Source organism: Parasteatoda tepidariorum, chromosome 5 (genome assembly GCF_982258835.1).
Source record: "Parasteatoda tepidariorum strain Cologne lab strain chromosome 5, Ptep-v5.0, whole genome shotgun sequence".
NCBI classification, from domain to species: Eukaryota; Metazoa; Arthropoda; class Arachnida; order Araneae; family Theridiidae; genus Parasteatoda; species Parasteatoda tepidariorum.
Genome location: NC_141759.1, coordinates 83835463 through 83857734, shown reverse-complemented (window position 1 = coordinate 83857734; position 22272 = coordinate 83835463). Strand labels below are relative to the sequence as shown.

The 22272-nt window shown below is 32.7% G+C and overlaps 1 protein-coding gene across 2 annotated transcripts in view; it reads left to right on the top strand.

Annotated features, from left to right (window-relative positions):
* The window catches only part of LOC107451748 (UDP-N-acetylglucosamine transporter), a 62839-nt gene that overhangs the window by 24596 nt on the left and 15971 nt on the right, over positions 1–22272 (top strand). The window contains exon 1 of one of the 2 annotated variants that reach the window (XM_043044120.3): positions 20363–20585. The exons of the other annotated variant lie outside the window; for it this stretch is intronic. The gene's annotated coding sequence lies outside the window, so the exon portion shown is untranslated. Of the gene's footprint in view, positions 1–20362; positions 20586–22272 lie in introns of those variants that run through there. 2 annotated transcript variants of the gene reach the window in all.

Genomic DNA, 22272 nt, shown 5'->3' with positions numbered 1-22272 from the left:
AAAGGTCATTTCGATTTAATGAATTTTCCATATAGCGACTGCATTAAATAGAGGTCCGGCTGTATTTTAAATTACTGTACTATATTGAAAGAGAAAATACTATTGTAAGATAGTTTAAAAATTGTATGATAGTTCAAAATGCAAGTGGAAATATTTTATAGCATTTTTCTTTCATTTGAGTTTCTGTTTTTGGATTCCTCCGATCTAAGTAAATAAATTTTTCAATCAGTTATGGCTTTTTACCCGTTAATGAAAGGTTTTAACCCAGAAATAAACGGGACTAATGGCAAATGCAGTGGCGTGCAATGTGTTTTAAAAGTAAAAATGTTTGCACAGTGCTGTAACTTTTAATTATTGATTGGATTTCCCCAAACTAACGTGTAATCTATATAGCTAGAGGGATTAGTTAGAAAATTACAAATTTAACCATTTGACTCAGATGGGACAGTATATTTGTACTGAAATATAAAATCTAAAAAAGCAGTTTGAAATTTCTTATTTCATTCATATTCAAAATATTATAAATAATTGATTTTGTAATTTAAAGAAATTTCAATGATGAATCGCCGGTGAAAGTCAACATTCTCTTGATTTCGTTCGTTCGTTGTAATGGAACTGGGCGTCTGAGGCCTTACGACCCTTCTCTTAATTTCTTTTTCTTTCTTTATTTAAATCAAGGTGGGTGCCTGGGCCGCGCAGCAGCCCCTAACCCATTCATCATGAAATAATTTACATTGTTTGAAAACATTTTATGTTATGCAACATTGTGGTGGCAAGATTAAAAAGACAGGAAATAAGAAAAAAGAAAATATAAAAAGAACAGAAATTACAGGCATTGTTTGTAGATTACATATTTGTCAGTCCTATTGGAATATGTTATTTAATAATTTTTACAGTAGGTTTCTAGATTTTAATAATAATGGATTTTTTAAAGTTCTGTTAAATGTTCAGAGTTTGTGTTTTTGATTTTTATTTTCAGCTGCTCAGAATAGACTGCAAGATGACACATGAGATTGATGTAGCTCCGGATGCATTGGAAAGTTGATTATTTTTACTGCGATCGATGATGCTGTGCACTATGCTGTTTCTAATGATTTGACGATATGCTGAAAGGATGGATGATTCTGATGATATTTAGAAAAAGTGATATCAGTTGGGGTCGAACCTGGGATCTTTGTGGTTGTATGCGGGTGCTTTATCCATTCGGCTATGACTGTTTACTTCTATTTCTGTTGCTGATGATGAAATGAGGCATCAGATGTATAGAAGGCTGCAATAGGTCGGAGATGGCAATCTTTTTTATAGTTTTCATAGGATAGGATCTGGTTGAAGTTGGCGGTATGGCATTTTTCGGCTTTTTTGTAGAAATCTGCATTTAATTTGTTGATGTATTCGGAGAGGAGAGGAATTTTGAGGTCTTGATGGATATTTCTATTTCTAATGAACCAACGGGCGCGGGTGATTTTTCTGAGTATTTTGTTTTGGCATTGATTTAGTTTTTTCATTAGATGTGCCGGTATTGTTGCCCAGGCAGGAGAAACATAAGTTAAAATAGGCTGGATCATACTGGTATAGAGGAGTCTTCGTAGATTCAAGGATATGTTTGGATTTTGTATAAGTGGTTGAATAATATTTGCTGCTGCTATTGCTTTATCTGTTATATGTTTAATGTGGTCTGCCCAGGAGAGTTTGCTATTTATTACTAAACCAAGATATGTAGCTTTCTTTACAATTGGAATGGGGGTATTGAATAGTTTCAGTTTGCAGTTTGGCTGGATTTTTATTCTTCGTTTTTGAATGATAAGGATTTGTGATTTTTCTGCGTTGTCTGCTGTTTTCCATTTCCTGCACCAGTTTTCGACTTCTAGTAATTGATCCTCTTTTCTTGATTTCGGTCATTCACGATAGAATATATATCAGAACGAAAGAGAGCTAAAACTGGTAACAAAATCCTTTCATTCTAATTTGTTTTTAGAAAAAATTAGGACATACATGATTCCCAAGATTCAGTTTAGGATTAAAACATATTTGTCCGAGTTTTTATATTGATTGTGACAGTATGTAAAACAATTAAGGAATTTGCTTCAAAAATTAGATATACAACATCTCGGGGTCTGATCAGGGGTGAGCTAATCCCTGTAACTTAAGTGTAGAGAGCTACCCGGCTCGAGTGGTAATGACCAAGACGGCCGGGAAAGCCACACTTACTTACGCATATACACACATCTTCACATTTCTTTAACTCGTCCCCCCCCCCTTTTTTTTATTCCCAAACTGTAAATATTGATTAGTGTTTATTTTCTCAATGTACTTAATTATTAATTTTAATTTAACCTTGCCGACCAATCTGTGTAGGGGGCAGGGAACTGTCCTTGCATCAGAAAGGTTCTGGGTTCGAATCCCGGGCAAGGCATGGATGTTTCTTTCCCTCTATCTGTGTTCTATGTCCTTTCTCCTTTGTGTGTGAATGTGTGAATGTGACCCGCCCTATAAACGGGTTGTGGTAGTGTGACGTGGGCGACGCTGTTCCACCGCCGTGACTTCGCCACAGGTGCCCACTGGGTAACGAAAAGAGAATTAGCAGTTCTGACACTTTCTGTGGCCAATGGACAATAGCTCCAAGTGCCCGCCATTAAAAATAAAAATAAAAAAGATTAACCATTTTTCAGGTACTTTTTTATTACTTGTAATTTTGTAATTACCTAATAATGGCAAAGTGCCATTTTTTTGTTGCCTCTTACGAACTCCATTTTGCTCCCCAAACTTTATTTTGTCATGTATGTTTCTTAGTCTAATTTCAGGATGAATGGGAAAAGGGCCGTAATGACCTCAGACTCCCAGTTCCACTACACGAACGAACGAACGAACGAAAATTGGATTTAAATGTTGCTACCACTGAAAGAAAGATTTTTTTCAAGGACCGTACAAGTTAGTCTCTAAGCACTCTGGTTTAAAGACTACACATTTAAAAGTTACAGAACTAGATAGAATTAGTTAATTTTAGCACGTACTGGTTGCTAAAATTAGTGTGATAGCTGTTTCTTATGAAAAATAAGCATAAAAAATTCTTGGAAAACTGGGACATTTTTCTTCCTTTGTTTGACGGAATCACAGAGATGCTAACTTGCTCCGGACTGCAAATAAATATTTTCGAGTGGTAGTGCTTTAATGCATGATTCTTGGTTAGTTAAATCGATTTATAGAATTTTTTACTCACCTCCACTTCGAAATAATTAAAATGCTTATGTGAAGCGCCACCTTATTGTTGCCATGTTGCTAACTACGACGCTTTTTGCAAAATACTTTTTGAGTGGTAGACTATTAAAAACTCAAGCTTGCAAAATTTTCCGTAGTTTTGCAAATATTTTCAAAGCTTCACAACGAAAGGGTTGGAGCTACGTGACTTAGTATGTAAGGTTTCGAATCGTTTTCAAATAGTGGTCCGAAAAATAACTTCAGGTCAAATTTATAAGAATAAATAATGGCTTCGGCGCGCAAGAGCACGTAGTGAGTATCATATGTCTAATCGGGTGAATTCTCACCGAATTATCAAAAAAATTCTCACAAAATTATCTTCATCGAAGCCGATGCTTTACATCCGGCGTTCAGTACTATTTCATATTGTTTTACAACACATGGTTTTAGCCCTCTGGTGGGAAAGATTTTAAAACAATTGACTGAAATTTAGAATAGTGTGATTAAGAAAAATATGTGAACTGTTTGCAATTTCAAATTAATATTGAAATGCGCAGGCTTAGAATTTTCTACAGTGAAAAGTTTTCGGAACTTCAGTGTTCAAAAAAGTATACAAAAGCTAGACGTTAAGAACGTATCCAATGAGCGAGCAAAGCGAGCATCGGATTGTGAAGCAATCTGGAATGAACTGCGAAAGCAGTTCCGGGGGTTGGCGAGCGCCAGCGAGCAGGGGGCGAAGCCTCCTCGTAAGTTAATATTTTAATTCATTATATTTAATTCTGAAGCGGTGATATTTTTTTGAAAATAAATTAGAGACTAAAACAGAACAAATTTAAGGTAAATTTGATGTGCTGCGTCCATTGCATTCTTCCTAAAAATTGACGAAAATGCAATGTTCCACAGCTTTTTAATTTTTTAGTGGGCACAGCATACTCACAGGATTGTTTAAGTTTCGTAATTGATATAAAATAATGTACTCTACATGGAAGCCAAAATAAATAAGATAATATGCATCAATAATGTTGAGCATTGCATAATATAAAAGTTCAAATCAAGAAAGTAAAAATAGGGATTTGAATCGAAACGCTCTATCTACTTTCCTTATCTATCTTCCGCTCTTTATTAAAATTCGAAAGTGATATTCGAAAAAAAGTAAATTTATTATTTTTTTTGTCATGAACCGTGTCAATGACAAATGTTTTCATATCTCCACTGAATGTGACACCATGATGTTTTTTTCCATGTAATAATCCTCTAAATTCTATTGATATGTGAGGCTTAACCTCGGTCTATTGTGATTCATATTGTATTGTAACTGATTCGTTTTATCACTGTGTTAAATACAGTTATTTCAAGGACGGCTATTCAATATGTAGGACTGATATAACTTCTAAATAAAAAAAGTTGAGATCCCCACAAGTCTGCATGTAATCCGCATAGTTTTTTGTTTCTAATATTATTATGAGCAGAAAAATCTGAAACACCCGCGGTTAACCATCACGTCCTACATCAGAAAACCTCCACTCAGTATTTTATAAGAAGTCTGCGCAGATTATTTAAAAAGAGAACCAGTTGTGCGCATGAACCCAAATTCTATTTTAAAAGTAAGAGAGAAAAATGTATCGTCTATATTTGAGAGTTGAATCTGTAGTGGCTGACAAGTAAATAAGATAAACCAATAATATTCATAAATTGAACAAATTTTTAGACATATATTTGCTACCACTTTCTTTTTTTTAATTGATTTTTAATTAAATGACTCTTTTGTTAACTGATTTACCTTCATAGTGGTCTGATCGTACTATCTATTAGAAACCGTGTGGATGCTTTTAATTATAGGAGGCATACGACTGATCTGGCTGAAACAGAACAAAAAATGGCATACTAAAATTTTCAGTCAGGAGCAGTTCTCGTAATGACAGGACTGTACGCTACTTGCTCGTCAGTGCAAATTTTTTGAAATGGTTAAATGTAAAAACTTTTGCTTTTATCTTGGTCCAGTATTTTAGGATCTTTTCATCTGATTTATCCTTTCTAAATTCGAAAAATTTGCTGAACTCTTTGTGAAATCAGTGGTAATAAGTAAGAAAATATAAAAATTTTTGATAAAACTAATTTGCATAACATTTGATTTTCATGTTTAGCAATTGTTCATAACAAGAGACGAAAAGATAATTATTAAATGCCTCACTACAAACAATTAAAACAGCAAAATGGTAGTCAGAAGAAAATGAATATAAATGTAATTTAAAAGACCAAGCGCTTTGTTCAATTCTTTAAGAAAAGATATTGATGACAGTCTGATGAATCTAAGACATATAAAATTTACTTAATGTCTGACAGTTTGTTTTAGATCAGATTCTGAATAGGTCTTAAAATAGTTTTTTGATAAATTCTTAAGATATATCAATATGTTTTTCCGTTCTTTCGCTATTTTCAATTAGTGGGATCTCTAACCATTTTGTATCAGTGTAAGGGATTTCGACCATTGAAGCTAAAAGAAAATCTTCATGAGACCCCTTGCTATGTACTTTCTAAGAGGATTATTATATTTTTAGCAACGGCCTCTATATAATTTACCATTGAAGATGAAAATACATCTTCGTGAGTACCCCTTGCTTTGTACTTTCTAAGAGGATTATTATATTTTTAGCAACGGCCTCTGTATAATTTGCCATTGAAGCTGAAAAGACATCTTCGTGAGTACCCCTTGCATTGTACTTTCTAAGAGGATTATTATATTTTTAGCAACGGCCTCTATATAATTTACCATTGAAGATGAAAATACATCTTCGTGAGTACCCCTTGCTTTGTACTTTCTAAGAGGATTATTATATTTTTAGCAACGGCCTCTGTATAATTTGCCATTGAAGCTGAAAAGACATCTTCGTGAGTACCCCTTGCATTGTACTTTCTAAGAGGATTATTATATTTTTAGCAACGGCCTCTATATAATTTACCATTGAAGATGAAAATACATCTTCGTGAGTACCCCTTGCTTTGTACTTTCTAAGAGGATTATTATATTTTTAGCAACGGCCTCTGTATAATTTGCCATTGAAGCTGAAAAGACATCTTCGTGAGTACCCCTTGCATTGTACTTTCTAAGAGGATTATTATATTTTTAGCAACGGCCTCTATATAATTTACCATTGAAGATGAAAATACATCTTCGTGAGTACCCCTTGCTTTGTACTTTCTAAGAGGATTATTATATTTTTAGCAACGGCCTCTGTATAATTTGCCATTGAAGCTGAAAAGACATCTTCGTGAGTACCCCTTGCATTGTACTTTCTAAGAGGATTATTATATTTTTAGCAACGGCCTCTATATAATTTACCATTGAAGCTGAAAAGACATCTTCGTGAGTATCCCTTGCATCGTACTTTCTATGGGGATTATTATATTTTTAGCAAACGGCCTCTATATAATTTACCATTGAAGCTGAAAAGACAACTTCGTGAGTATCCCTTGCATCGTACTTTCTATGGGGATTATTATATTTTTAGCAAACGGCCTCTATATAATTTACCATTGAAGCTGAAAAGACAACTTCGTGAGTATCCCTTGCATCGTACTTTCTATGGGGATTATTATATTTTTAGCAACGGCCTCTATATAATTTACCATTGAAGCTGAAAAGACATCTTCGTGAGTACCCCTTGCATTGTACTTTCTAAGAGGATTATTATATTTTTAGCAAACGGCCTCTATATAATTTACCATTGAAGCTGAAAAGACAACTTCGTGAGTATCCCTTGCATCGTACTTTCTATGGGGATTATTATATTTTTAGCAACGGCCTCTATATAATTTACCATTGAAGCTGAAAAGACATCTTCGTGAGTATCCCTTGCATCGTACTTTCTATGGGGATTATTATATTTTTAGCAACGGCCTCTATTTAATATACCATTGAAGCTAAAAGGACATCTTCATGAGTACCCCTTGCACTGTACTTTCTAAGAGGCTTATTATATTTTTGTACTTTCTGACTTGCATTGTACTTTCTCAGAGGATTATTATTTTTTCAGCGACAGCTGCTATTTAATTCACCATTGAAATTCTTGACCATATTTACAAACATAGAGTATTGTGCTTGATACAGTTGTATATTTTATACGAAAAAATTGCCAATTTTTGAATTTTTAATATTAATTTTGTGGCAGTTTCATGACTAAATTCCATCAATGCTGGAGAAATTTATTTATTTTTGCTATCATTCATGAACATGACTACATAATTTTCCTATTACTAATGTTTTATTGTTAATTTTTATCCTGACATTCTTCATTATCAAAGAACTCAAATGGTTTGAATGAGAAACATTTTCTTTTAGAAAAAAGAGTGACAGTTGAGGACTACGTAGAAAAGAAAAGTACTTCCCTTCCTAACATTAACACTTTATATTCCGGTTTCTTTGAATATTTTATTATCATTTAATTCAAAACAATAACTGATTATGAATTAACTAAGAAGAAAAAAAACAATTGATCCTACTTATAACAGTTTTATCTAATCTTGGTTAAAAAAAAAATTTTTTTTTTACAAGTAATAAAATTTTTAAAAAAAACGGAATCCTGTAAAATTAAGAAAATAGCTGCACTGTTGTAAGAAATTTTTTTTTAAAAAATCTGTTGCTAAAAACGCAATGAAGGTTATTAGAAAAACATTTTAAAAATCAAACGCATAGTTTTAAAAAAGGGAAAGTCAAATATATTGAGGACAATGTGCCTGATTAAGTTTTGCGTATTCTTTAAAATATGGGAGTTTTTCTTTTTAATTCTTAAACAAATGATTAAATTTTTGCATTCCGAGTTAAAACGCTGTTTCGGAGATGCCAGCCAGGGTCGGGATGGCCTAGTTGGCAGGGCTCTAGACTCACGTTCGTGAGAATGGGAGTTCGAATCCAGCCGGTCAAAGACTCCCCTTGTAGTAAATGGTGACTGGTGCACGTTAAGTCTGACAAATCATGAAGTTCTCCATGTTCCCATAACAAATTATACCCCTGGGGGTACCGAATTAGAGATACTATACTATTTGAAGGAAAAAAACACTATGACGTCCTGCGTGCACGATAAAAGTTAAAAATATAATATAAATCACTTAAAACAGCTTTCAATAGACATTTAAATATGATATTTTTGAAATATTGTAACTCAAAGAAATTTAAAAATAAATATAATTTTTAAATTAAAAGAAGTATTTTTTTAGTTTCTTATAATTTCTTTTATCTAGATCGAAAAAAAAAACTTTTAACCACTATTAATATACTAATATGAATTTAAGCAACATTTCATACTCAAACCAATTGCCGATTTTTTTAAACTTAAGACCAAATTCGGAATTTTTACCAAAAATTATGAAGTTTTTGGCTTTTTAATGTCTACCACTCTATAAAATATTTAGCAAAAAAAAAAAAAAAACGTTGTAGATGGCTGGCCTGTATGTATGCATTATTTCGAATTATACACACATTATCAGACATCAATGCACTTTGTTGAAAACTTTTTAATCTCACAAAATGGACGAAATTACACAATTTTAACACTTCTGAATAGTGGCGCATTTTTTATACTTTATTTGACCCCGATTTTCATTAGCATCTGTATTCTGGATGCAACGCAGACACTGCCCCATCAGAAATAACCTTCAAACTTATACGTGATCACGGCCTCTTCTGATTTATTTCTCCAAAAACCATAATAGAGTTGCCAAAAAACCTCCCGGAATTCGATTTCATGTACACTTTCATCATGAGATGGCAAAGAGATTAACTAGCTATTACTAACTCTTGAGACCTTGACAAAGTCTTACGCCATCATCCTCTTTTTAAAAAAATAATATTAGTTAAAAAAAGCGTGTTATTCTTTTCACATTTCTGTTGCTCCGAAATTGTTCCAACATCCCGTTATTCTAAAGCTATCACACCATTTCCACGCACCACGTGTTGATTGACCCAAAACAAATGGTTGAGTTATCCTTCAACTTTAAACAACGATATTCAACGCTTCGATAAATAAACTGAAAATATATTTATCTGAGTTTTATTTTTCACTGAACTTGCCAGTACGGGATGAAACAAAGACATGTTTAAAACTACGTGCTCTCAACAAAACGTCATCTAAATAACTTAGCAGTATTAACTTATTTTCTTACCATCAATAAGTCACTGCTATTAAGTATTGACTTATCGTCACAAGAAGAACTCCCCCAGCAGATGAGCAATATATACATATATAACCGCCCACGGAGGCCCCTTCTCTTGCGTACCAAAAAATTAGTAATCTTTAACTGATGAGCAATCCTCATCATCAGATATAGAAACGCTTCCCGACTCTCCGATAATTTTTCCTGAATTTATGTTACTCCGCTTTTTTAAACCTGTCTAACCAGCCATTCGTGCACATGAAAGCAATTTCACCAAATTGCTTAGCAAATTCATTGGCTTTGACTTGAGGCACTTGTCCAGATACTGGAAGATTGCGACTTGTTTGAATGCTGAACCAATTCAATAATGCTATTCAATAATGAAACAAACACGAAAAAAAATGCTTATTGCTACATTCCATGCTGTAGATGGTTTTAAAAATCGGTATATGTATTTATTTTGAAGAAGAAATTTCAAAATTATTACAAAAAATGAAGAAGTCGAAGAAGGAAAAAAGTTCATAATATCCAACTTCCTATCTTTTTTCGGTTCACTATACCCACGAAACGCTTCGCTCTGTCGTGCCACAGGTCCCAGGTTCGAACCTCGGGCCGGGCAAGGTTGACTCAACCTTTCATCCCTTCAGTGGGTCGATAAATGAGTACCAAGCATGCTTGGGAACTAAACACTGGGGGTTCCGAGTTCGGGTGACCACCTGACCGGAGCATCTGCTCCTGCACCCCAGAGCCTAAGGTTAAGAAAACTGAGATGGGCACAGTAGGCCTTGGCACTCTACGGGCTGTCGCACCGCTGAGTTTTATATCCACGAAAAATAACATTATACGTGTTTAGCAAGGCACGGGAGCGAACATTTCGTTTACTATATCCGAGAGTTCACTATTAACCGTGTTCCCTATAGCGGGGCTATACTGTATAGAGGTTTTCAGCCTTTGTCTAAACTGAATTTCATCATGTGTTTAACCGACTGGTTTCTCACTCTTGACTCTACCATTTGGTGCTAGGCAAACCCCTCTTCCCCCAATTCTATTTCCACTTCACACATTCCTCCATTATATATCTCAAAATTCCGACGAATCAGTTAATGCCGCGAATGGTCTAAGCTGATGTTGATTATAATTCGATTTATGCTATTTAATGACAAAGATTTAATATTTCGTGAATTTATATACTAATCAGATAAAGGAAACATACTTACGTTTTCGTTGCCCTGAAGAAAAAATGATATCAACTCCTCTACATCTGAAGCAATCTGCCATTAGAACACTATAGTTACGCAATAAATATAGAACAAACCCGTATCACTGTTAGTATAAATTACCTCATAACCTAGACACATAATTCTGAATACGGGTTCGTTCGGTTTTTTTTTTTTTTGCTTTCCTTCTCTTGAATAAGAGTCTTATATATTCATAATTGCTTCAATTTTCAGCGCATGGGCACGAATTCATACGGTCACAGTAAAACAATGTCTTTAGGGGTTGTTAAGAAATAATATTGAATTGACAAATTGCCAATTGAATTGAGAACTTTAACGAATTTTACGAAAGTCCGACAGGTAGCAAGCTGTATGCTTTATAATAATAGAATTTTTCGAGAAGAGTTGTTAAAACTTTTTTTTGAGAATGGAGCATATATATATATATATATATATATATATATATATATATATATATATACAGAGAGAGAGACTTATCACATATAGACCCATGTTAGAGTTTACATATTACTAATGTTCTACTTCGTAGCCTCCTTTCATTTTCGAACCCAATCCAGAAGACAAGTGAACTCCTAAATCAAGAATTGAGAGAAATATGCCTTCGTGGATACTTTTTGATGGAACTAACCCACCATTTGCTTTAAATAGAGTGGAAAACCACGAAAAATTCCCATGGTTAGTTTAATGGTAGGGAGATTCAAACCCATGATCCGTCTACCACTGGGAACATTTTTTCTTCAGCGCTATGGTCTCGGTGCAGCCGAGTGCAACCAGCCATGAATGGGAGTCGAACCCGGGGCAGCTCATTTGGAGGCGAGCGCTCTATTCCCTGAGTCACAAACACCATGGTTCTTATTTCGAAAATTGAAAATTTTCTGAATTACTGTTATACTTTGACTTCGCTCTTTTATTACCACTGCTAAAAATCGATAACAAAAGTCGTAAAAGCTGGCAATTATGCATATAATATATAGTTTGACCAGTAGTACAACAGCAATTTATTTTCGAGTGGTAGACAATTTAAACCTAAAGCTTTCAGAAGTTTTGGAAGTTTTGCAAATATTCTAAAAGCTTCACCATGAGAGAACTGAGTAAGTGGTTTTCACCTAAATTTCTACATGCAGTACGTGTTGGCTTGTAATTTACATGTAGTGGTGTGATAAATAACGTTAAATTAAATTTGTAAAACGAAAAATAACATATTTTATTTTATAACCGTCGTTGAACAGTCCACCCAATTTCTTGGGTATACGACTACCAATGTTTAACTCCGTAGACTTGTAATTTTGAACCCAATACAGAAGGCAAGAGAACTCCTGGATCAAGTTTTGGGAGAAATTTGCCTTCGTGGAGGACTTTTTGATGGAACTAACCTGCATCTGCGTTACATGGAGAGAAAAGAAAAACCACGAAAATCTCCTTCGGTTAGTCTGACGGCAAGGGGACTCTAACCCATAATCTGTCTACTATTAAGGATATTTTATGTCAGCATTTTGGTCGGTGCAAGCCACATGAGGAATTCGTATCGACCAGCCATCGCTGAGATTCGAACCCAGTTAACCTCATTGGAAGGCAAACGCTCTATCCCCTGAGCCATCACGGCTCAAGAATAATATAGTAAAACAAAAACCACTTGAGAAAATTTTCCTAAAAGGCATAGAACCATGCAAGAGGGATGCAATGATGCAACATTAGCCAAAAATATAAAAAAGAAGTTGAGTTTTACTTTTTTATTATCAACCTACAGGTGATTATCAAAATAATGGAAACACTTGTGAATAAAAGGGACATTTAAGAATTCGCTTCATAAGCATTAAAATATAATCTTAGCTACCAGTATTTTTTAATATAAAAAGTACATATATTAGGTAATATGAGAGAGCTTTAACAGAGTTGTCTACGTTTTGAATTTTTTTGTCAGAAGCGTGAAATGTCAGACCTCACAGATTTTCAGAGAGGCCAAATTGTAGGAGCCCGACTAGTTGGAGCAACAGTGACCGAAACATCCCAGCTTTTAGGCGTTTCTAGAGGTACGGTGTCTAAAGTCATGACAGCATACACACAGCGCGGAAAGACAAGCTCATCAAAGCAAAATAGTGGACGGAAGGAGAAGCTGAGTGAAAGAGACCGACGGGTATTGAAGCGGATTGTAATGTCTAAAAAGAAAACAACTGCAGCCAAAGTGACCGCAGAGCTCAATCAGCATCTGGATTCTCCAGTGTCAACAATTACAGTTAGGAGATACCTTCATAAAGAGAACATTTACGGCAGAACAGCAATTCCCAAGCCTCTTGTCACTGATGCTAATGCAAAACGTCGTGTAGAGTGGTGCCACAACCACAAAACCTGGTCGATTGATAAGTGGAAGACTGTTATATGGTCAGACGAATCGTCGTTCACACTTTTCCCCACAACAGGACGGGGACATGTCTGGAGAATACCTGCACAAGCGTATGATCCTGATTGCCTCCATCCAACTGTCAAGCATGGAGGTGGATCGGTCATGGTATGGGCAGCCGTGTCATGGTTTTCTGCTGGCCCAATGGTAACCCTGAAAGGAAGGATCACTGGGAAGAAGTATAGAGAAATTTTAGCTGACCAGGTTCATCCTATGATGCAAATTTTGTTTCCTGCAGGAGATGGAATTTTCCAGGATGATAATGTCCCTATTCATGCAGCCAGAGTTGTCCAATCATGGTTTGATGAACATGAGGATGAAGTGGAACATCTACCTTGGCCAGCACAGTCCCCAGACCTCAATATAATCGAACCGTTGTGGTCTATTTTAGAGCTTTCAATCCGGAATCGATATCCTCCACCGGCATCTCTCACGGAACTTTCACAATATCTCCATGAAGAATGGTACAATATTCCTCTAAACACTATTCAGAATTTGTATGATTCGATTCCTAGGCGAATCCAAGCTGTTTGGCATGCAAAAGGCGGTCCTACGCCATATTAATAAAGGATTCCTTCAAAATCTGGGGTGTTTCCATTATTTTGATAACCACCTGTATTTAAGACTTCTGTGTGCAACATTTGCACACAAATGTATGTTGGTTAAATTAAATTTGAAACATATAAAATTATACTTAAAAAAGAAGAGGGCTTAAATCCATATAAAAAGCACATATAAATAATTAAACAAAAGAAATTATACAGATTGAATTCAAACTTTTAATTCAATAAATACTTCCAGTATAATTATATCGCTCCAGAAAATTTATTTATCTACTATTATTAGAAATTGTATGTTTAAAACTCGATTTCTCAAGAATGCTATGAGCGATTTCTTTCAAATTTTATATTTTGCCTTAGAAAAATACATTCTTTAAAATGATGTAAAAATTTATATTCCTAACAATTCAAAATATTTTCGACTATTATTAAATAAAATAATAAACAATTAATTAAAAGTTATGTTTTGCATGGAATTATCTTTGGATAAACGAATTTTATATCTGTGGGTAAAAAATTTTTAATTCGCTTGTAAAATTTTCGAGATATGGCGATTATTAAATAAAATAATAAACAATTAATTAAAAGTTATATTTTGCATGGAATTATCTTTGGATAAACGAATTTTATATCTGTGGGTAAAAATTTTTAATTCGCTTGTAAAATTTTCGAGATATGGCGATTATTAAATAAAATAATAAACAATTAATTAAAAGTTATATTTTGCATGGAATTATCTTTGGATAAACGAATTTTATATCTGTGGGTAAAAATTTTTAATTCGCTTGTAAAATTTTCGAGATATGGCGAAATACGCAAAAAAGCAAAATTAGCATTAAAGGGTCCTAACTTTGGACAGCTCTCCTATCCAAACTATGGGAGCCATATTTCCCAGAACGCGGCTGTATTCCGGAGATCAAAAATCAGAGAAAATGCGTTTTTGTATCTGATTTCGTAACTTAAAATATCGTCCGTGCTAACTAATTAGCATATTTAAAGTCTCTCCCTCGAACCATTAAAATTTAGTTCCAGTCCGCTGAAAACCGATCATTATTAGATCAAAAATATTGGGATTTTTTTCTTTTTTTTCTTTTTTTTTTTAATTTTTTTTTTTTTTTTTTTTTTTTTGTTATTTCTTTGTGCATACTGTGCATCGCACTGCTAAAATATGCATACCATTTTGTCAATGTTATTCAGCAAATGTGTTCAGCAAAATTTCTATTTTTCTGCCAAGATTATGCAAGAATTTCTGCAGATCTCCTACGCTAACTAATATCTGATTTATCACTTCAGAGTTCCCTTTCATGCAAATTGCCAGGTTGGAGAAATTCCTCTGTATAAAGTTAATATTTCGCTTGCTTTTTTGTTGTTGTTCCTAATGCCACTTGTCAATACCATCAAGCCTGCTTGGTGAATCCAAGTGAATTTATGGCAGAGGGTACGTTTTTTGTTATTCAGCCTCGCCATCCATAGCCATGAATGCGACTTCAACCACACACACGTCACAACTCGTTAAGGGCGGATCGTAATTTGACCTCAACCAAAGAACGACCAATCTCCAATTCAGTATCCACGAAGGTATTGATTTGTTATGGGAACAAGGAGGACTTTGTGACTCGATAGATTTAACGTGCACCAGTCACCATTTATTACAGGGGAAGTTTTATGGCCTTCGGGGATCGAACTCATAACTTTTTGTATATGGTTCCAACTGCCTATCAACCAGGCTATCCAAACCCTTTCGTTCGATCTAAATTGGGTTTCGTGTTAAATTTTAAACTTTTGAACTCGAGTTTCCTTCTATAATAAAAAAATGGACGAAGTCATTAATACTTTACAGTTTTCTCATTTACCACAGAAAACCATTGTATAAAGTGGTTATTAAGCATTAAAGCGCAAAAATTTTAACACTCAGAGTGCGGAAGGTAGTTCATGGTGCCTTGAGAGCTAAAAGTTGATAGTTATGAAAAATCGAATACTAAAAATTACATATTTTAAAACACAATGTTTTGATAAATAGCCTGTGGAGAATAGCTGAAATACAGGACAAGCATGAAAATTAGTGTTTATATTACAAAACATCGTTCATAGGCCGATGTCCGGCCAACATTCAAAGCATTTAGCTTCCATTATTTTCCATTAGAATTTCCGGTCTCGGTAGAACAAAAACTGACCGGAATACGGAAATGTTTTCCTTTCCGACATTGTGACAAGTGAATGAACATTACTATTACTACTTACAATTTCTTTTTATATGTAATAAATAAAAAAAATTAATTTATTTCCATATGGTGTCTTTTATTAAAAAAGCGTTTCGAACTAATTCACCTCAACACAAAAGGATCAATCTATATAGTATATCCGAAACAAAGCTGTCTCTCATTCCTGGTTTTTTAATTATTTTTTTTTCCTTGAAAGAAAAAACTAAAGATATAAAAAGGGGTGATTATTCAAAAGCAAAAGCAATTAAAAGATATTTAAAATTAGCGTCTTTTTCTAGCATATTTCTTTCAGTTTACTATTGAAGTTTTTTGCAAACTATAATTATGAATAATTTACAATGCATTAGTCATAATGAAAGTTACGATAGAACAATTAAATAAATAAGTAATGAATTGAGTTTATACATCACCTACTACATCGGAAAGCCTCCACACAGTCTGCGCAGACTATTTAAAAAGTGAACCAGTTGTGCGCATGATCCGAAATTCTATTTAAAAGTAATTGAGAGCAATTTATCTTATATATTTGAGAATTGAATCTGTAGTGGTTGACAAGTAAATAAGACAAACCAGTAATATTCATAAATTAAACAAATTTTTAGGCATATATTTGCTACCACTTTCTTTTTTTTTTACTATTTTTTTTAAATGGCTCTTTCGTAAAGTTGTTTGCCTTCTTTGTACTGATTGGACTGCCTATAGTTTGTCTACGGTAAGAACCCCCTCCCCAAAGTCCGAGGCCGTCAGCTGCTATGGAAACAAGAATAGCGCATTTTAGAGAAGGTAGCTTCTTTTCACTCTAGGGCTAACATAATAGACCGGAGAAAAATATTACCTTTCACTCACCGTCCCAAGCCAGAACTTGTCCTAAACAATGACCCCACACCCCTACTTGAAATAGTTATATATTGTTACCATAGTCACCGCCACTGGTCCAGACGAATGGCTAGTGGAGTTCTTACTTTAGACAAACTAATATAAGTAACAGTGTGGAGTCTTAAGTAATAAGAGGCGTTGGTTTATACCAGCTGTTCTTAACCTATGGGTCGCGATCCAAAATTGGGTCGCGAAGCATATTTCTTGGGTCGCGCTGAGTCGAACCAAAAAAGTTAGTTATACACCAAATAATAAGTAATACCAACACCTCCTAAAAGAAGTCATTGTGGCTTACTCAGCCTAATTTTGACTTTTTTTTGGGTCGCGACATGAACATATTTCTCAAATTTGGGTCGCGGCTTAAAAAGGTTAAGAATCACTGGTTTATACCACTTCTTACAATTTTGATTTCTGTTGTATTTTTTTTATATCTGTTATATTTAATTATGTAGTTTCTAAATAAATATAAAAACTGAAAAAAGAAATTTTCAATTATTTGAAGTGGCGAAAAATTTATCCCATTGTATATATATATATATATATATATATATATATATATTTTTTTTTTTTTTTTTTTTTTTTTTTTTAAGTTCACTTCTTCACCTATACGTATTGAAATAAAAAAAAATTAAGCATTCAGCGCTTTTTTTTTTACTTTGATAGAAATATGCTTTCAAAGACAGAAATCAATCTTCGCACGGTTGATCCCGTATCTATCTAGGGTTGAATACAATAATTAAAAAGATAACAACTGGTAGCACTAATATTTTCTGATATCCTTTAACTTATAAAACGATGAAGAGTGCGGGACAGGTAAGTTAGATAAAGCTACGACTACTTGCTCCGTTTCTAAATCGACATTATCTAGTGGTAGGGAAGTTTTAATTTAGTAAATTTTATTTTAATTTATTTTTTCACCACTGCGTATCAAAAATTCAAATTCGAAGCCTCATATAGAATCAAATTTTGTTGTAATTATATCGTGAGGAGAGTTTAAACGAGTTGTCGAAATCATTGGCGAATTTCCAGCCAGGGTTCACACTGTCTGTAAATTCTTTTAAAGTGTCTAGATGTTTTAAACTATCAATAAAAATTTAATTTAAAGGGAATATATGTGGAGGCAAAAGATAATTCTAGAATAATTTCGTAATTCACAAATGAAAGATAAATCTAAGCAAATTTCGGTGGTCTTGGAAAATCCTAGCAACCAATCATTTATTTTTCCAGGTCGTGGGAACCCTGTAAACCCTTATTCTACAAGTTTTATACTTACTTAAACTTTTGCTCTAAGCAGAGCTGCTGGCATCACTATATTTCTAATTTAGATTTGTAATCGGTTAACTAAAAACATTTAAGAATTAAGTGGCTGCTGACTTAATTTATACGAATGTCAACTAAATAAACTAACATTTCTTTTATAACGTTACTATCCATAATCATTGCAATGTAAAAACTCGAGATTTAGAGACAATTTATTATATGAAGTAAGAAAAAAAAAGGAAAAAGCAAAGGATCACCCTTATAACTTTCGAAAGGTTGGTCAGATTTTTATTCCATTCTGTAAAATGTTATAGTGATTTCTCAAAGAAAGAAAGAAAACTCTTAAATTATAAGTAAAAGTTAACTGTAACGGTCCTTGGAAAATTTAAAAAGCGACATCAAGATTAAAAAAATAATAACTATTTTTGTACGTTTGTATTCACCACTTTGTTTAATATTTCCAGATCAATACGGAATTACGAGTAGCGAAACTTTAATTTTAAAATGAAAGCTAATAAAAACAAATTTGTAACTTCTTTATTGGAATATTAGAACCACTTTTAACTTTTTCTAAGGGTCATACGAGCTAAGAGTTTGCTTATTTTGACTAAGAAGACGCACTTTTTCTGAAGTAACGTGTTTTTTGCCATCTGATCATTATCAGTACATTATCAGCCCAAACTAAAGGAAGGGGTAGACGAAGTTTTGAAAAGATGGCTTTCAAATGTTTAACTGCTATAATGCTTCAAATGTTTGTTACTCTAATGCTACTTCAATTTGTCACATTTTTCTTTGTATGTTTTGATTGATTCGTTACATTTTAATAATTCTTTCATAAAAACTATAAGCCCTTGGCACAAAAACAAAAAAGAAATATAATGAGGAATTTGGATAAATTCAATAATTCAATTCAATTTGTTAATGAAGTAAACATTTTAGAATTGTAAGGCATACAAATTTTTATATACTTTGAAATTTAAATTTTTTAAACGTAAGTCTTACTATTAATAAAAATGGACTTAAACTTTAGTTTGAAAAATTAATAATTGAATGGTTATGAAAAGTTACTGTGATTATATCACCCCATTGAAGCACTTTAAACTCTACGTCATTTGATTCAGCCTCAAAATGCTCCGTGAAAATGTTTGGCTATCAACTACTAACTACGCTTTTTGCAAAATATTATATAGAATAATAGACAACTAAATTTTTCAGAATGTATGGAAATTTTGCCAACATTTTAAAAGTCTCACCACTAAGAAACTGGAACAAAGTGGCGTTTTCATATGAACTTTTGAATCATTTATAGGTAGTGGTGTGGAAAATAACATATAATCAAATTTACAGAATAAGGAATTATACATTAAAACGTCAACTTAGCTGCCACTGGAAAAATTTTCCCTATAAGGCGTAGAAAGTAGACGGCTGCGAGAAGGAACTGTTTATAGTTCCACTTACAAATGTCCTCTGCTTATCTTAAATTTCCATTCGAAATTCGTTTCTTTTTATTTTTTTAATTTATTTATTTTTTTTTTCTTAAAAAGTAGCAGCCGTTTATAACTGGTAGCTATGGTTAACTATTATTTTGCTGTCCTGAATTTTCTTAGTGTCAAGTCTATTTAGCAATTATCCTCTCGGAAAAACTCAGGCTTTGCAAAATTTGTCAGTATGTATGGTCTGTTTTTAATCTGCTAAAGAAAGAATCCTTATTTTTTTTCGTGTAGAAATTCACCAAGATTTTGCTTAAGATTTTTATTGTTGACAAGCAGAGCAGGATACGGGCTTTAGAGCAAGTCAAACATTACATTAGCAATTGCAACTCAAAATTACAATAATGAATTTTTAACATTTTATTTATAGAGATTAAAATCCTTTTAAACTTTTCCTTAATTTTATCTTCCTGGATTGAGTTTGGTTAATTTATGACTTTTTTTTAATCTTTCCTTACACTTAAATTATTAAAAAAAATTTTTTTTAATATTGATAATTATTATTTGCTGTTGTTGTTAATTTACGTCGCACTAGAGCTGCACAATGGGCTATTGGCGACGGTCTGGGAAACATCCAATTATTATTTGCAATTACAAAAATAATTTTTTTAAGAATTTTTTTTTTACATCAAATTTTCTTTTATTCCATTTTTTCCTTATTTTTATAGCAATTCTGTATTTGTATTAAATTTGTATTTCTTACAACATTAAATTTTAAACAAAATTTTTTAGAAAACGAGTAAAAGCTGCTGTTAGAAAGCTGTTTTAAAAAGATATAAAACTATAAAAATAATAGTATTAAAAAAAAACTTTAAAATGTCAAATTGTAACAAGATCCTCCAGCGCGGTTCAATAAGTCTCAGTCTGCGCTGATCATGTATAAAGCAAGAATGTAACTGATATAAGCTGTGGATCACCGCTGCGAAATGCCAACTCACAGAAATTACATTATTGCTTGCAGCAGTTAATTACTGAAGTAGGTAACCGTCACCTATTGTTAAAAGAAGTAAACAGGGGTCAGGCTAAATAAAAATATGGAAATTACCATCTTCTAAATGATAAGTTTAACTTTATATTGCTGAATATTTGAATCAAATACAAAAGTTCTGCATCCAATCAGAATGCTCGTTGCTTTCGATTTGAATTTTCCTTCTTCCTCATTAATATCTGGTAAACAATAATTCCCACAACAAACGGTACGGGTTGATATAATTATCATATATTTTATGTTTTGATATTATTTTTAAAAAATTTCATAGTTGTCAACTCTTCCGCTTAATCCGGAAGATTTTATTTTTGCATTTAAAACGGTAGCAAAGTTTATTTTTCTCTATTTAATTATTAGGTTTAATGTGATAAATAATAATAAACCATGGTGCGATTAAGCTCTAGAATAATATAAAAATATTCCTGCCTTAAATTGTCATTTGCTTGTCACATTACTACCAGTTGGAAAAATCATGAGAATAAAAGTTGGCAGGCATGAAATTTTTTGTTTGAAAAAAGTATAGAAAATTTAATAGTTTTAAAACAAACGCTTTGCAATGAATAAAAAAAGTAAATTTTTTTTATCATGATATTTTGTATAAGATTTTCCTTTATTGCATTGATATTTTATGTTCATCTCCCCCTCATAACTAGTGATACTTTTGTATCTTCATTTGCTGGGACTGTTTTTAACATATTAAGATCATCACTATCGTGTTAGAGAAGATTTTTGTATTGTGATCTGCGGCTGAATTATCACCTAACACTGACAACTTCCACGCAGTGGCCCGCGAGATACTAAAAAGAAAAGAAAAAAAAACATCAAAGAAGGAGGATTTACTCTAGAGGTTTACAATAAGCCTGTCTTGATCTAACTCGAATCCACCCCTCGGAAAACCTTGCTTTTTTTTTAAAAAAAATTCTAATTTAAAATCTATTTCGAGCTTTAGTGATTGTAGTTGGTGCGACAAAAGCTTAAATCCCTCCAGATGTTTACATTTTTCTTAATTAAAATAGTGTATTCAGTAAGGTGATGTTTTAATAAGTTAATGATTTGTTCAAGAGTCAATGATTTTTCAAGATTCATAAGTTAATGATTTTTAAATTGAGGAAGATAGTATAAAAAGCCTGTCTTGTTTAGTTTCTTTGTAAATAGTGACCTGCTAATTATAACTACCATGTATAATATTTCCATATTAGAATCTATACCAAAATAATCACCAAGCAAGTTTAAGCAATTTCCAGGCAGTGACCTGTAAGAAACAATAAAAAACATAACAGTAGAGGACCAATTTAAATGTTATAATTAGTAGCATTTTTGTTAAAATTCCACCATTTTTTTTAAAAAATTCATTCATTTCAAAACAGGTTGATTGCAGTATTAATAACAAAAATTCAGTGATCTGTTGTATTTTCACATAATCTTATAAATTAATAGGGTTCGAATAAAAGTGTACCTAAATTTTTAATTTAAAAAAACTTTATGTTAGAATATTGCATTTTTCTAGAACTAGTATTTTTATGTCCTTGGTTTTTATCAGTTATAGGGTCCAGTCATTATAAAAATAAAAAGCCAAAATAAAAATAGTAATATAAATAAAAAATAATATTAATAAATAACATTTAAAACATTTACTGCTTTAAACACAAGTTGGAAATCGGAATTGTGTAATACAGCTTTGGAAGTACAGTTTTTTCGGTATTAAGTTATATGAAATAAGCTCAAATCTGTACTTTGTTTTAATAAATCTGTTAAAAATGTTCTGATCTTAAAACATTTATTTTTAAACTTTTCCTAATGAAAAAAATAATGGAATAAAACTACTAGTTTAAAAAAAAAAAAAATAAACAGTTTTAAATTTATTTTTATTGAGCACAATTTTAAGTTTACCTACA